Raw genomic sequence first — 13,812 nt, forward strand, 5'->3', positions numbered from 1 at the left:
CTCATCAATAGTCTCTTGTTTCGCCGCTTTTCTATTGCCACTGTAGCCAAAGTGTCTCTAAGTCCCTGTTACTTATTAGTATTAATAAGAATGTGTGCTTTGATTGGCTGAAACGGCTATCGTTTGTTGTGCTGATAAACCCATAGAAAACTGAAATATCTTCTTGTCCTGAGAAATGGCACCACAGGGGACGAATTCCAAGACGATGCTGTGAACGCCGAAAAGAACGAGAAATATTCTAGGATCTTTCAAATTGTCTACTTGAAATGTTGAATCTTCACATTTTCTCACCACGAAAGAAAAGTCGAGGAGGAAATGTTGCCACGTTTTGACTTCAAGAAATAGGATCTTATTCGGAAATTTATTGGAAATTGGATATTATTCGGAAATTTATTGCAAAGTTTGTAGACCACTCTCAAATCAAGTGGTACAGTTTTTTTCCATTACAAAACAGATATAAGTAATTTAAAAGAAGATGCTTCCCCGACATATCACCTGCTAAATTCTAGTCGAAATTGACTGTATATATGGATAGGAGCGAACAAAATAATATATATGTGAACGGCGGGTTGCCAAAGAAATATCAAAGCAATCTTCGCAGTAACGAACACTTCTTACGCATATGAATTTTATATTTTCACAGTCATTTATTCATCACTTCACGGGTTTATAACGAAACATCATGATTACCAACTCCCAGTTTGCTTGTTAGCTCATTCGGTAGAGCACTGCACCGGTATCGCAGAGGTAGTGGGTTTAAAATCCCGTATAGGCCTGATATTTTTGTGCCCTATTTTGACTACTCTTCAAGTATTGTTTATTGCTGCGAAGATGGCTTATATATTCATTTCTAAACCCGCAGTTCAAATATATGATTTTCATGTAAGATTTTCATATATGATTTTCATATATTCCCAGGCAAAACAAATAATGTTGATAATGATAACAATTATGATAATGATAACAATGTTGAAAATAAAAGGTATGGTAAGGGAATGCATATAATTAAAGCAGTCTGTCAGTATCTCTTTTCACATCCTGTTGACAACACAACTAAAGAAGCAAGAATTAACTTCAAGTAAGGACTTAATCGGAGCTTAAAATTATGACAGCTTTTGTGGTTTCTTTGTTCCCTCTGAGGAATCCACTGAGATACATCAGTTGTTAGTCTCCTTCGCAACCGCAGTTTCGGCTCGTCACGCAACGCTCCCTCCCCCAAGGCTGGGAAGGAGACTAATCAGTTGTCAGTATATACTAAAACTGCGGATAGCGTCCAAAGTGGGCTCTGATCGGCTACTCAAACTGCTGATATCCTTTGTTAGTATATATTAAAACAGTGGATAGCGTTGAAGGCACGCTCTGATTGGCTAGTCAAACTCCGAATATCCTTTGCTATTTACCTCCCAGCAACTCGGGAAAAAATGGAGTCCCGGTTTGCATCCGTGACAAGCGAAGAAATCCCTCAAATTAATTTTTGGTGGTGTATATATCTTACTTTGTTAGTATATACTGAGACAGCTATTCACCACCGAGCAAAGCGCGCGGGATTTGCACCCAAAAATATCGGAACCGTTGTAGGATAAATGGATAAAAATAATCGTTTTGTGCTATATTATCTCACTGTTTTGGTGTATTGAAACGACTATTCACCTCAGTGCCGGAGGTTAGCGGTTATTTACCTCACCCCTTTCGTGGCTCAGCAAAGATCCGCCATTAGCCACTTCGAATTCCACGTCGGCGGTTAGTTGTTAATTATCATCCGCAGGTTAGACTTGGCTCAAATCGTTTTGAAACCTGAAGTTTTTACTCTTTTCAAATGCATTTTTATCAGAGAGGATCATCTGTAACTTGAGGATGACTTTAACTTTTATAAGGCACTTAGGTGTCATCAAAATGAAGATGCTGCATTGTTGCTCTGACGGATGTAAATATCTTACTTGTAATTGGCTACAAGCACGCTCTAATTGTGGCTATTTTTAGACGAATTTGTGTTGTAGTGACGTTCTTTTTACGAACATTGGTTTTTATGTTTGCGATTGTGTTAAAACAATTTTTGGATTCAGTTTGTGGATAAAAGTGAAAATTATAGAGGCCTTGGTTTGAGTCATCCGATTCATTCTCGGGACTCGACGGATAAAGACGTGCGGTTCACATTGATGTGAATCCCGCGACCGTAGAGTGACGCACTTTAGATTATTTCCTTTTTTCTGTTTTGTTTTGTTTTGTTTTTTTTAATTTTGTTTTGTTTTGTTTTGTCTTTCCTCTCCCTCTTTAATTAAAACATCGCAGTAAACTGTCATGTTATGCGGTTAGTAGAGTACTATATAGTGTCAGAGAACATGATTGTTGTTTGGGTCAACCGAAAGAAATACGCAAATTATCGAGTCAAAGATTCCAAATTAAAAACTCAAAATTCCAATTTGATAACTCAATTCGTTCATATATTATCTATGCTTCAAATTGAGCGACCATTACCGACAGTTCAAGACGGTTGTTTAAGAAGAGGGCGACATAGCTAGTCGTCTACTTTAAAAATAAAGTTTCAAATATTATCATCACGCCTTATCTGTGTGGCACATACAAACGTAACTAAGACCGATTATTGGACCTTAGTTTACATGTTATATTTTCAATCTAACAATGATCAAAAACACTTTTGCAATGCCTCAGCAAAATCTGAAGACTTTTCTGCGCAGCCATAGCTTAATCGTAACATTTTCCGAAGTTAAAATATTTTTCCGACACTTTGACTAACAAAAGGAAAAAAGAGGGTGCGCTATACTTGAAATGAAAATGAAGAAAATTTAAAAACAATGCGGACACTGCAGTAAATCTTAGAATCAAAAGCGCTAACCTTGCTCCACTGAGCGGAATTTGACCAAGATCTTTTCGTAGAGGTGAATCCCTTTAAAATTTGATATATTTTCGCACAACGACAAATTATCTAGACTACAACAATTACGCATTAACGAGAATTGAAAATGAGTGGCTCTAAAAGCTAACACAGGTAAAAGAGTAATAAATAATTAATCGCAGCAATATGTAAGAAGGGAATGGAGATGAACAAGCTGAGAATGTGTATATTGCAACATATTAAATTCATTTTGGTTTTCTAAACTTTGAGAAATTCTCGGCGATTAGAAATTTAACAAAATGTGGTCCAGGCTACCTGAAAAATAGCACCAAATGTTTCCCACGGAGAGTTTAATTTTGCGTAGGCAGATCAGGTGTTGGTCATAGAATTATTTTTCTTTATAGATACTAATTCAAATTATGTTAATTAGAGGATTGCAAATGGAACGAAATCGAATGTGAAGGCTAATGGTACGTCATAAATCAAACAAACATCAATTATACAATTCCTGAATGTGCTAACAATTATCAGCATACATAATTCTTAAAATGGCTTGAGGTCTAACGTTAAAATAACTGGAACAATCATTTACTCAGCAGGACATTACTAATGGAAGCTTAGAATTTTTTTTTTCTTCCAAACTGCCTGCTGGATAAAGGTCTCATTACTTTTCGCTAATTCCCAGGCTGCTGTCGATAAACTAGTACAGACAACGCTGCTAGCGTCAAGGGGTCACGCAGCGCGTCACGCACTGATAGAATCGTTTTATTTGACATCGCGGTAAAAAAGAATCAAATCAGCAGTGGGTTGGCGTGGTCTGTACCCTCATCGACAACGATATTTGTCATCCCAGTAGTCAAATTTTTTTGCCGACTCACTCGGCTGCGCTTCGTGAGTGCACAACATTTTGACCACTGTAATGACGAACACTATTGTCGAAAAGGGTACAGACCGCGATAACCCAACATTGGATTTCTTAAATTTACTCGTTGTTCCGATCTGTTTTAAGCTGATTTTACGGACTCTATCAGAGAGTGTTTTAAAACAAACTGAACGACTCAAAGCCTGACTATTGTGGAGAACAGGGCTACAAACACACGCGACAGGTGCCGATCTTATTTATTTAGCCATTGAGCTGCCATGATGAACAAAGAATTTCTCCTTACAATATCCATGCAATATCAAGCAAACAGGAGACGAGAACAAAGAAAATATTAGCTAGGAAGTTATAAGTTACTACAATACCACTTTCTCAAACTTAGATCATAAGAGTTGTGTGGCAAATCGTAGGAGGAATGATTCATGCAACTCAGGAAGGGGGAATTAGGGTTAATTAAATCCTTCGGTGTTTCCAAAAATTTCATCGTTTCCGATGCGGGTTTTGTGTAGGTAAGTGTTGCGTGCATTCGAGAGCAGCTTTTATTTCCGCACTTAACACTTATTACATCAGTCATTGCTCTTTCGGAGGGGGGGAGGGGGAAGGGAGAAGGAAAGGGGGAGTCATTTAAGGTTGTGAGACAATAAAGTTAACATGATTTCCCTCCCCCCCCCCTCCTTCCTAAGGCTCCGTAGTATTCTAATGCTCGTTCCTCATGGACAGTCAACTTCCATATTCCTCCTTTATAATCTGTTGACAACGACTGTTTCACCGCTCCGTTCGCATTCAAAACCATGTAATCCCTCCAAATCTTCCTTTCCCCACACCCCCCTCCCCTCAAGCAAAAAATAATTATTTTTTATGTGAACGCGGAGTATGGTTACAGTTCGAACGACTCGGTCATTTTCTCAGAAATAGATGGTGCATAACAAGGACACGAAGGATGGTGTGATTGTTGAGTTGTACCACACTTTTTCTTAAGCGTCTTGACCTGACCTCGCATATTTCTGGTTGGGTGCCGTGTTTCAGTGTTCGAAGGAAGCTTTTCAATGAGTACAAACGATAGTAATTGTTTCATCTTGCATGGAGCTCATTGTCAGAGCGTCGAAATAGCACTTAGTCTTATTGCTGCTAACTTTTACAGGCATTCATCCAACAATTGGCCCATTACTTTCTTGAGACTTTTTTGAAAATACGAATATGTCCCTTGATGAAATAAAACAAGTTTAATCATTGAAGGTGAAACACACGCTATTTATTTAATAACAAGATTTAAAACGAGAGAGCTAAAGCTATTCTGGCCTCAGCTACAAATTCTGACAATTTGTGGTCCGTTGTCATCAATTCTATTTCGCTCTTCTTAATTATGTCTCAAGTCTATCGTAAGCGTTGTTTTTTTTCCTTTGGACTCGTCATAACTTACTTATTTTTATTGCTATTTCCTTTTTTTATTCATACTGACATTATTTTTTTCTTCCTTGTTTTCAATCTAAAGGAGCTTTATCTAGCACTAAATAGCTGCTCTTTTCAAAGTAACATCAGGGAGATTATTACATCTATAAATTAGTTCTTCTCCGAAGGCCACTTTCCAGTTCCAAATCCTCCCGAGTTGTCCACGGGATAAGCACGGGTATGTTCTACGTTAACGGCAGCCACATTCTGTGGCGATCATGTTTCGGTATTGGCGTAGTATCACGTGACCATCTTTCTTAAAGTACATGATTCCCAGCATATCGGTGCTGAAGTTTGTCGCAACGCAGCAGTGATGGGCTACCTTGCCTACCCCATCCATCCTCTCCGCGGCGAGGGAGCGAACCATGGCATGCTTGCTGAAACTGGCCGGAGCAGCATTCAAGTCACATTTTCCCATACAGTTATAGGCATTAAATGACAGTGGAGCGATGAGGAAGCTCCCGAAAGTCTGCTTGGTGTTTATGAGCAAGTAACGTCTGGTGCACAGATCATTGTTATTGGCAGATGACTGGGAAGACGTCTTGTTCATCCCAAGAGGGAGCTTAAGCAAACACGACGACGAACGGAGGACGACGACCTGAAGTAGCAAGAACGTCACTGCGCAAGCGCGAACCATGAGTTCCGTCGTCGTCTTCTCGTGGACGACTTGAGATGGACCAGTTTCACGTCGTCGTGAACTTTCGAACTTCAAAGTAGTTTTTCTCATCAAAAGGTGCAGGTTTATTGTCAGTTTTTAGACAGTCTATGGCCGGCGGGTTGGAGTTTGTATTCGCTTCTTCGTTTGATTTAAACCACCCTGTTCAGTTTTCTAAACAAATAAAATTCGAAAACCCACCAACTCATATTCCTTCCTCCGCACAACAGATGTAAAGTCAAGCGATGAAAGCGACCACGTAAGGTTTAAATCTATTTGAGTATATTTTATGAAAGAGTGCTGTTTATCATTTTTATTGAATGAAAAGTTTTAAATGGCAGTGTAATACATCTCTGCGTTCGGTCAAAAGCTGTGTATGGAACTGCCGGATTATTGCTACTTAAATATTTTGCGTGTTGCTGTTCTTCAATCGAGACGCTTTAAACAACAAATAATTCTTCAGATCGGTGTGTTAACATGAGCTTGAATACCTGTCAGGTTTTCCGAATCTATTTTCAAAATGTTTCATATAGATTTACAGCCATAAAAATTATTCCGACAAAATCACACGGGAAAAAATAGTATTCTTGGGTAAAGCGCAACGACTGCTATCTGTGCCGATCGCTAGCTAGCATTGATTAAATTGACAGACTTAAGTCGTTTGCTCGCCAAAGGAAGGAGCATCAAAGGTAGAACATATCAGACTAAAGCATGTTGAAAATCAGACAAACCTTGTGCAAAATAGGTTTGTTTATATCAGCAACACTTAAAACTGAATTTAAATCTCAAATAACTTGCGTAAAATTTAATATTTTAAACTTTTCCGATGCGTAAATTATTGTAACTAAAGCTAAAGCTTAATAATTCCTTGGACTGTTGATGTTCAAGAATTGAATAACCTACTCTCGAACTTTCGATATATGTGTCGAAATTTGATCCATGAGTGAGAAGAAGAAGGTTTTGGACGTCTATGAACGATGTCATTTCTAAAACTGACGAAGCGAGCATAAACAAGATTTCAGACGTCGTCGTCCTTGAGCAACTTCACTAATTAAGTTTCATTTTCCCGCTAAAAACGACGTCCTCGCTCCAGACCCTCCACGATTACTTGACGTCGTCGTCGTCTCTTTCGTCGTCGTTGCTTAAGCTTCCTAATATCTCGACGAAGGCGACTAAAAGAAATACAAAACACTCAAGTTGTTGACAGAGCAATTATCGTAGGGCATATTCATAATGTAACGCCAGGGGGAGAAGGATATTGGTTTAGCTCTTAGGGTCCTGCAGTATTCTGACCCCCTTCTCCATGGCAGTTGATTTCTGATGGTTCTCCCTTGCATTAATTAGTGTTTGAGAAAGCATGTGAAGAGAGCAAAACTCACCTCCTCAAGAAAGGTGCATCGTCAGCTTCCTGAAGCTGTCTTCCGTCGATGTAAATAACCATGAACACTCCATCTGAGTCCTCACTCGTTGCGTTGCAGATGAGAGCCTTTGGAACAGTGTTATTAGCTGAGGCTGTCACTACTTTGACGTGAACCTCATGGATTGCGCCAGTGGATTGAAACCATTGCACAACGGCTGTCTCGACCATTGCGAACACGATCCAGTTGGAATCTGCCCCTTGAAGTGCAGATTTGGTGATAAGCCTGCCTGATTTCTTGTCGTAAAGGCCGAAAGCGGCTATTTCATCGTCACTAAGGGTCTTTTCCGGCGATGTGAGAAAACTTTATCCTGATTTCGGCCTTTTCAACATGTTCTTTAGGATCAATCCCCTTCACGTCGAAACAGATAAGTTTGCAAGCGGCATCAACTGCAAAATCCATCAATCTACTGCGAGGATCGTGCATTATATGTATCTAATACCGCAGTTCAAAATATATGAACTTCATATATTTCATTGTATCTGATTTATCACTTTCACGGGTTTATTACGAATCAACTTAACGGCCTGCTCCCAGTTGGCTTGTTAGCTCAATTGGTAGAGCGCTGCACTGGTATCGCAGAGGTCAGTGGTTCCAATCCCGTAAAGACCTGATTTTTTTCAGGTCTGATTTTCGCTATTGCTTAAATAGCTCTATCTACTGCGAGGATCGTGCATCATATGTATCTAACACCGCAGTTCAAAATATATGAACCTCATATATTTCATTGTATATAATTTTTTAATCGCCCAAGACGCTTTTGCTGTCGCCATGGATAAAAGCAGCGAGATTTGAGTATATAAAATACGAATGCATATATTTTGGGCAAAAAAAATAATGAATGCCCACGAGCAGGCGAAATTTTGACGAGTGAGTGCTCAGTATTATCTTAGCTAAAATTATGGTGGTCTCCATGCATACACGCTTCGTTCAGTTCCAGTGTAATATGCATAATGACCCTCGAGGTATGAATGATATTTTATGTTAGAGGCTTCATTTAAGAAAACGTATGACATAAACGTGTCAAGGAATTTGTAGTATGAGGCACGTCCAGTTCCGGTTCTGTTCTAGAGTCCCGTTGCATGTTGGGGGCCATGTGCTTGAGGGTCCCCCTTATTGTTTTGGATTGATTCCATCTTGATAGTAAAGCCAACTTTATTACAGAATTTAGTGTAGGGAATTGGCATTTTTCAGAATGAATTGAATCGTCAGACTTGCTTCTGGGACTGTCGATGGTGTCAATTTTATAACTTTTGGAGATAATTTGCAGTAAAATATTCTATTCAATCGATCGAAATTGTTTCTTATCATTTTGCTGATAACTAACCAGTCAGTTTCTCAAATTAGGACGATATCTCCTCGTGTCGTTTCATCTGTTGGTAATTTATTCCCACACTGGCTTTTTCCCCTCAGATGTTGACGAATGCACCAAGTCTAACATGGTGTGTGATATCAATGCCAAATGTAACAACACTCACGGTTCGTATCATTGCAGCTGTAAAGCTGGGTTTACTGGGAATGGAACAAAATGTACCTCAAACCCAGGTAATATTGGTGTTACCTTTGAGAAATAATACGACATTTAACAGTGATTGTAAAATATAAAAAAAAAAAAAAAAATTATAAAAGCGTGTGCTTAAAATAGGCACTGATTAAAACATATTGGCGTCGATTTGCTATTTAGGCTGGTCATGAAGGAAGGTTTGTCGCATTTAAAATTCCTCGCGCCATCAGATTCTACGCCTTTCTCAGCACGCAAAAGCAGAGACACGTTTTCAACGAACATATTGGCTTGGAAGAGTACGTAAAAATTTATACTTATACTTACTTTAACAGGTATCAAATGTGCCCAGTTCGAATTCAAACCGCTGTGACTGATAAGAACTCTTGAATTGGTCATCAAGGACGGTTATATCTGACGCGTAAAACACCGCGTCGACGTGTTATCTTGTTTTTCGCTGCTGTCCGTGATTAAATTAATCATAGCTTTTTCAGAGTTATGTATCGAAGTTTTTTTTAGACAAAAGCATACAATAGAAATGGCTACGGTTGTAGAATATCTGTCTCTGCCACCATTCAAAGATTGGAAAATCATTGCTTTGTAGGAACTACTTTAATTCTTTTTTTTTCCGCTGGATCTAATTTAGGGCCATCTTTACAAATCTTGGAGCAAGTGGATGAAATGGTCCAACAACGCTGGGTAGTCGCTACACAGGTCAGGATCACGACGGACAAGTTACAATGTCCGGCGGCATACAACATAGGACTGTGCCGTACACTGGCGACTACAGAATAGAAACAATAGGAGCTGCAGGAGGGTACGGATTACATAATTACAACAGTGAATACCGAGGGACAGGTGCAAGAATGGTTGGCACTTTCTCCTTAACCGAAAGTGAGATCATCCAGATTCTTGTTGGTCATGAGGGTGGAATCAACAACGTCTATTATTCAGCAGGAGGAGGTGGAGGTACCTCTGTAGTAAGAGGGATTGACAACGTGCCTTTGATAATAGCTGGAGCCGGAGTAGGGATGGAAATGGTCACTTCCAGACCTGAAGGATGTGATGGTAGAACGAGCATAACAGGGACTACTGGGTACAAGTCATGGTCGTGGGGAGGGCGGGGGGGGGGGGCACGGACAGGGTGCACAGGTTGCTGATAGTGGTAATCCAGGTGAGCAGACTTATTGTGACAACACACAGCTGTACTTCAGTCCCAGTTTTATTCCTAATAGTTATCTTGTTAGCTTGTTTCTTAAATTCTTCCTTTTAAATTGTTGTGATTAGGTAAAAGCTCTCAGGCGCACCTTAAACAGTGGCAGTCAATCTTTCTCAAAAAAAGAAAAGAGAACAATTGGATATATCTTTCCTATTACTTTTATTGTTGTTTTAGGAGGTGGAGGAGAAGGTCTCTACTCCAGTGGCAGAAGTTCGCAGCAGTTTGGTGGAAGCATGGAAACAGGTGGAAAAGGTGGCAAAGTATTTCTTCAGGGAGAAACAGCTTCGATAGCGGCTTTGCAGGGAGTGCTGGTCCATATGGAAAGCGCGGAGGAGCTGGACGCGGAGGTGGCTACTCTGTGGGGAGCAGTGGAGATAATGAACACGATTCCTGTGGGGGTGGATCTTTCAACGCTGGAAACGATCAGCAGAATGAATAATGGTATGGAACTTCTGATCATGGTCAAACTGTTACTTTATTGTAATTCTGGTCAAATTAATGGAAAATGCGAAATGAGCTGTCATTTCAATTTTTTTCGCCATTGTATATTCCCTCTTCAAACTCACAATACGTTTTTGCATGTAAAAATGTAAATAGGAGGACTTTTAGTTTCCTTCACATGAAGAATATTGGTACCTGGTAAATATTACGGCAGTTGCTGTCTTTTTTTAGCAGTACGAGCTTTTAATAAAATAATCCTTTTTTTTCCTCATTCAGCCATCACTACATTTTAAAGGAAAAATATTTGTGACGGGGAGTTATTTCAGAGAATATCCTAGCAGGGCGCCTTGAAATTAAAAGTTACCTCGAAAATAGACTTGATTGGCTAAATTATCAAATCCCGTGCCCTGCGTATGGGCATGACAGGCTGCACTATTGGGAGAGAGAGAGAGAGAGAGAGAGAGAGAGAGAGAGAGAGAGAGAGAGAGAGAGAGAGAGAGAATTGTAATTGTAATTTGAGAATATTGCATTCACAAAGACATAAAAAAATAAAAGTTTGCCACTACTTAAAGCGGTCAAGAGTTAATGAGCTTTAGGAAGAATAAAATAACTTAAAGGAATCTTGGAGCCGGACCACAGAGAGGAAAATGAGGGATTAAGTACCTCTTGACCTTGAACTTGAACTTTGAACTTTGAACCTTGAACTTTATTTATTTCACACTATTAAAAGAAGTTATTATACATTGAAAAGTAAGAGAAAGAGGGAAGAGTAATAGTGATATTTGGCTATAAAGATAAGTCTGAGAGGTGCACGGTGTCCAAAGTAGCAAATGCTTTGTAGGTGGACACCGTAATGGTCATATAAATAGATAAATAGATCGCAGCCTATAATAAAAATATATCAGCAGTAAAGTAAATAAACTGATTAGGTTTTGTTGAACAAAAGTTGAAGTTTTTGAAGTTTACATATTTCCTTAAGAGTAAATCAGCATTAAAGTAAAATGATCAGGTTTGGTCGAGTAAAAGTTGATGTTCGCATTCTCTTTTGAAATTATTGTACTGGCATATATTTAAAATAAGTAGGTACAGTTTCCCATATCTTTGAAGCAGAGAATATAAAGGATGATTTTCCCATGTTGGTGGATACTCTTGGTCTAAAAAGGTTATTATTAATAGCAAATCTTGTATTATAATTATGTTTTTCAGATGCTGGGGTCAGGATATCAAGGAGGATATCTGGAATGCTATCACTTTTAAAATTAACCTTATACGTAAGACAGCATATTCTGAATTATAACTAGCTTCCAACTTTAAAATTCCTAATAGTTTATCATAGGGATTGGCATTCTCTCTAGCATTTGCAAAGAAGATGCTACGAAGACATTTGTTCTGCTTAATACAGAGGATTCTAAGTTAGTATAGGTGGCACAGCCCAAGGTAGTTATACCATAGTTTAAATAGGGATATATGAAAGCATAGTATAATTGCTTTAACATATTAAATTCGACATAATATCTCAATATAGTAAGAATTCCAATGTTTCTTGCTATTTTATTGTTTATATGTTGTATTTGCGGTTTCCAATTTAGGTGCTTATCGATACAGACTACTAGGTATTTTATATGACTCTTTGATTCAATGTTTTCAATATTTATCGTGGGGTGGTATCTAGAAAATGAAATTAACATGTAATTAGTTTTTGGCAAAATTAATAGACAACTTATTTAGTGCACAGTATTTATCAATTTCATTAACTTCATGATTCATAACAGATTCTAGATGATGTGGGTTGTCACTAGTAAAAAACAAGTTAGTATCATCAGCAAAGATCCGCACTGAGAGTTTGTCAGTGCAATTTGGTAAACCATTAACAGAGTGTAGAAATAAGAGTGGACCTAGAGTGGAGCCTTGAGGTATACCACATGTTATATTTTCATTGGCAGATCTAGTGGAATCAATTTTGACATATTGGTTACGATTTTGAAAATAACTCTCAAACCATTTATGCGAGACTCCTCGAACGCCATACAACGAGAGCTTAGACAGTAGAATGCTGTGATTTACTTTGTCAAAGGCCTTTGACAAATCAAGAAATAGACCACATTTGATTTGTTTTCTATCGATTGACCGATCGGCAACCAACCAAAATCAAGTTTATTCAAGTTCTATCGCCGAGTCCTTATGTGCATAGACGTACGAAAAGAACCAACTAGCTAACTAACTATTGATTAGCTGTGGGCTCACATAGACTTAAAACGGTTACATGTGGTTGTATCTGGGTGAGCAAAAAGCTTGTTATTTCTTAAGATATTGCGTTATCCACTATTTTACCATTTTATGACAACGGAACGCAAAAAGTATGCCACGGTAAAACACTTCAGAATAGGACACAAGTAAGCCTTATACGATCGCTAAGATATGCTCAGATAAGTCCGCAGGAACTATTTCGTACGCTAAAAAAGTTAAAATACTAGAAAATGAAGTGATGGGGTAATTGCCGTTTCCTTATTAGATGGTTTACATTTAATACAAGCGGAAAGATATATCTGGAATATAAGATATATGTGGAATATAAGAAGTGAAGAGAAGCTGGATTCCAGTCCTCGACAGATATTTTCCTAGCCTATAAACTTGACAGTGTAAATACAAAACAGACAAACAAAAATATATTTTCCCAAACATATGATAACTTGGATTTTTATTTCTCATTATTTCTCTGACGTACATCAAGTTACAAATGATTTAGAAAGGCTATCGGCACAACTTCAAAAGGAATTCACAGCCTAACACTGATTTGTGGTATAAGACTAAATGTGGCCTCGTTGATGCCTCCCATGTCCTTCTACCACGACTACTCACGAAAAAATACAAAAAAATTCTCTAACGAGCGAGTTCAGGAGAGTGGAGGTTGATATCGGACATAAGTATACTTTAAACGTAGAAAAGCGTTTGTAACCCTACACCGCATTCGTTATTTCTATTTAAAATTTGATCATTTTCTTCAAAAAATTATTGCTGAATACTGATCTCCACCCGTTACCTGGTTGAATGACGTGAAAGAATATTTACATGTTAATTTCTTCGGGAAAATATTCGTGTGCGAGTTCAAGAACTATGACTACCAACATCACTTTCATTTCAAAACAAGAAATAAAATCCTTGCGGGTGAAATCAATAGTATATATGTGGCTACTCTATTTTACTCGGTCTAAAAGCTAACCGGCCTTAGTATTGTTTTCATGAAAGCTTTAGTCAGCACCACAATATCGCAAGTAACACGGATGCGATGGAGGCGTACCACTGATGTAATATACAAAATATCCGTTGCAATTCCTTACTTGGATGTTGATGGACCAATCACAACATCCTCCTGACCAATTAAAACAGACCTGCCT

Source organism: Stylophora pistillata, chromosome 2, assembly GCF_964205215.1.
Source record: "Stylophora pistillata chromosome 2, jaStyPist1.2, whole genome shotgun sequence".
Classification (NCBI taxonomy): domain Eukaryota; kingdom Metazoa; phylum Cnidaria; class Anthozoa; order Scleractinia; family Pocilloporidae; genus Stylophora; species Stylophora pistillata.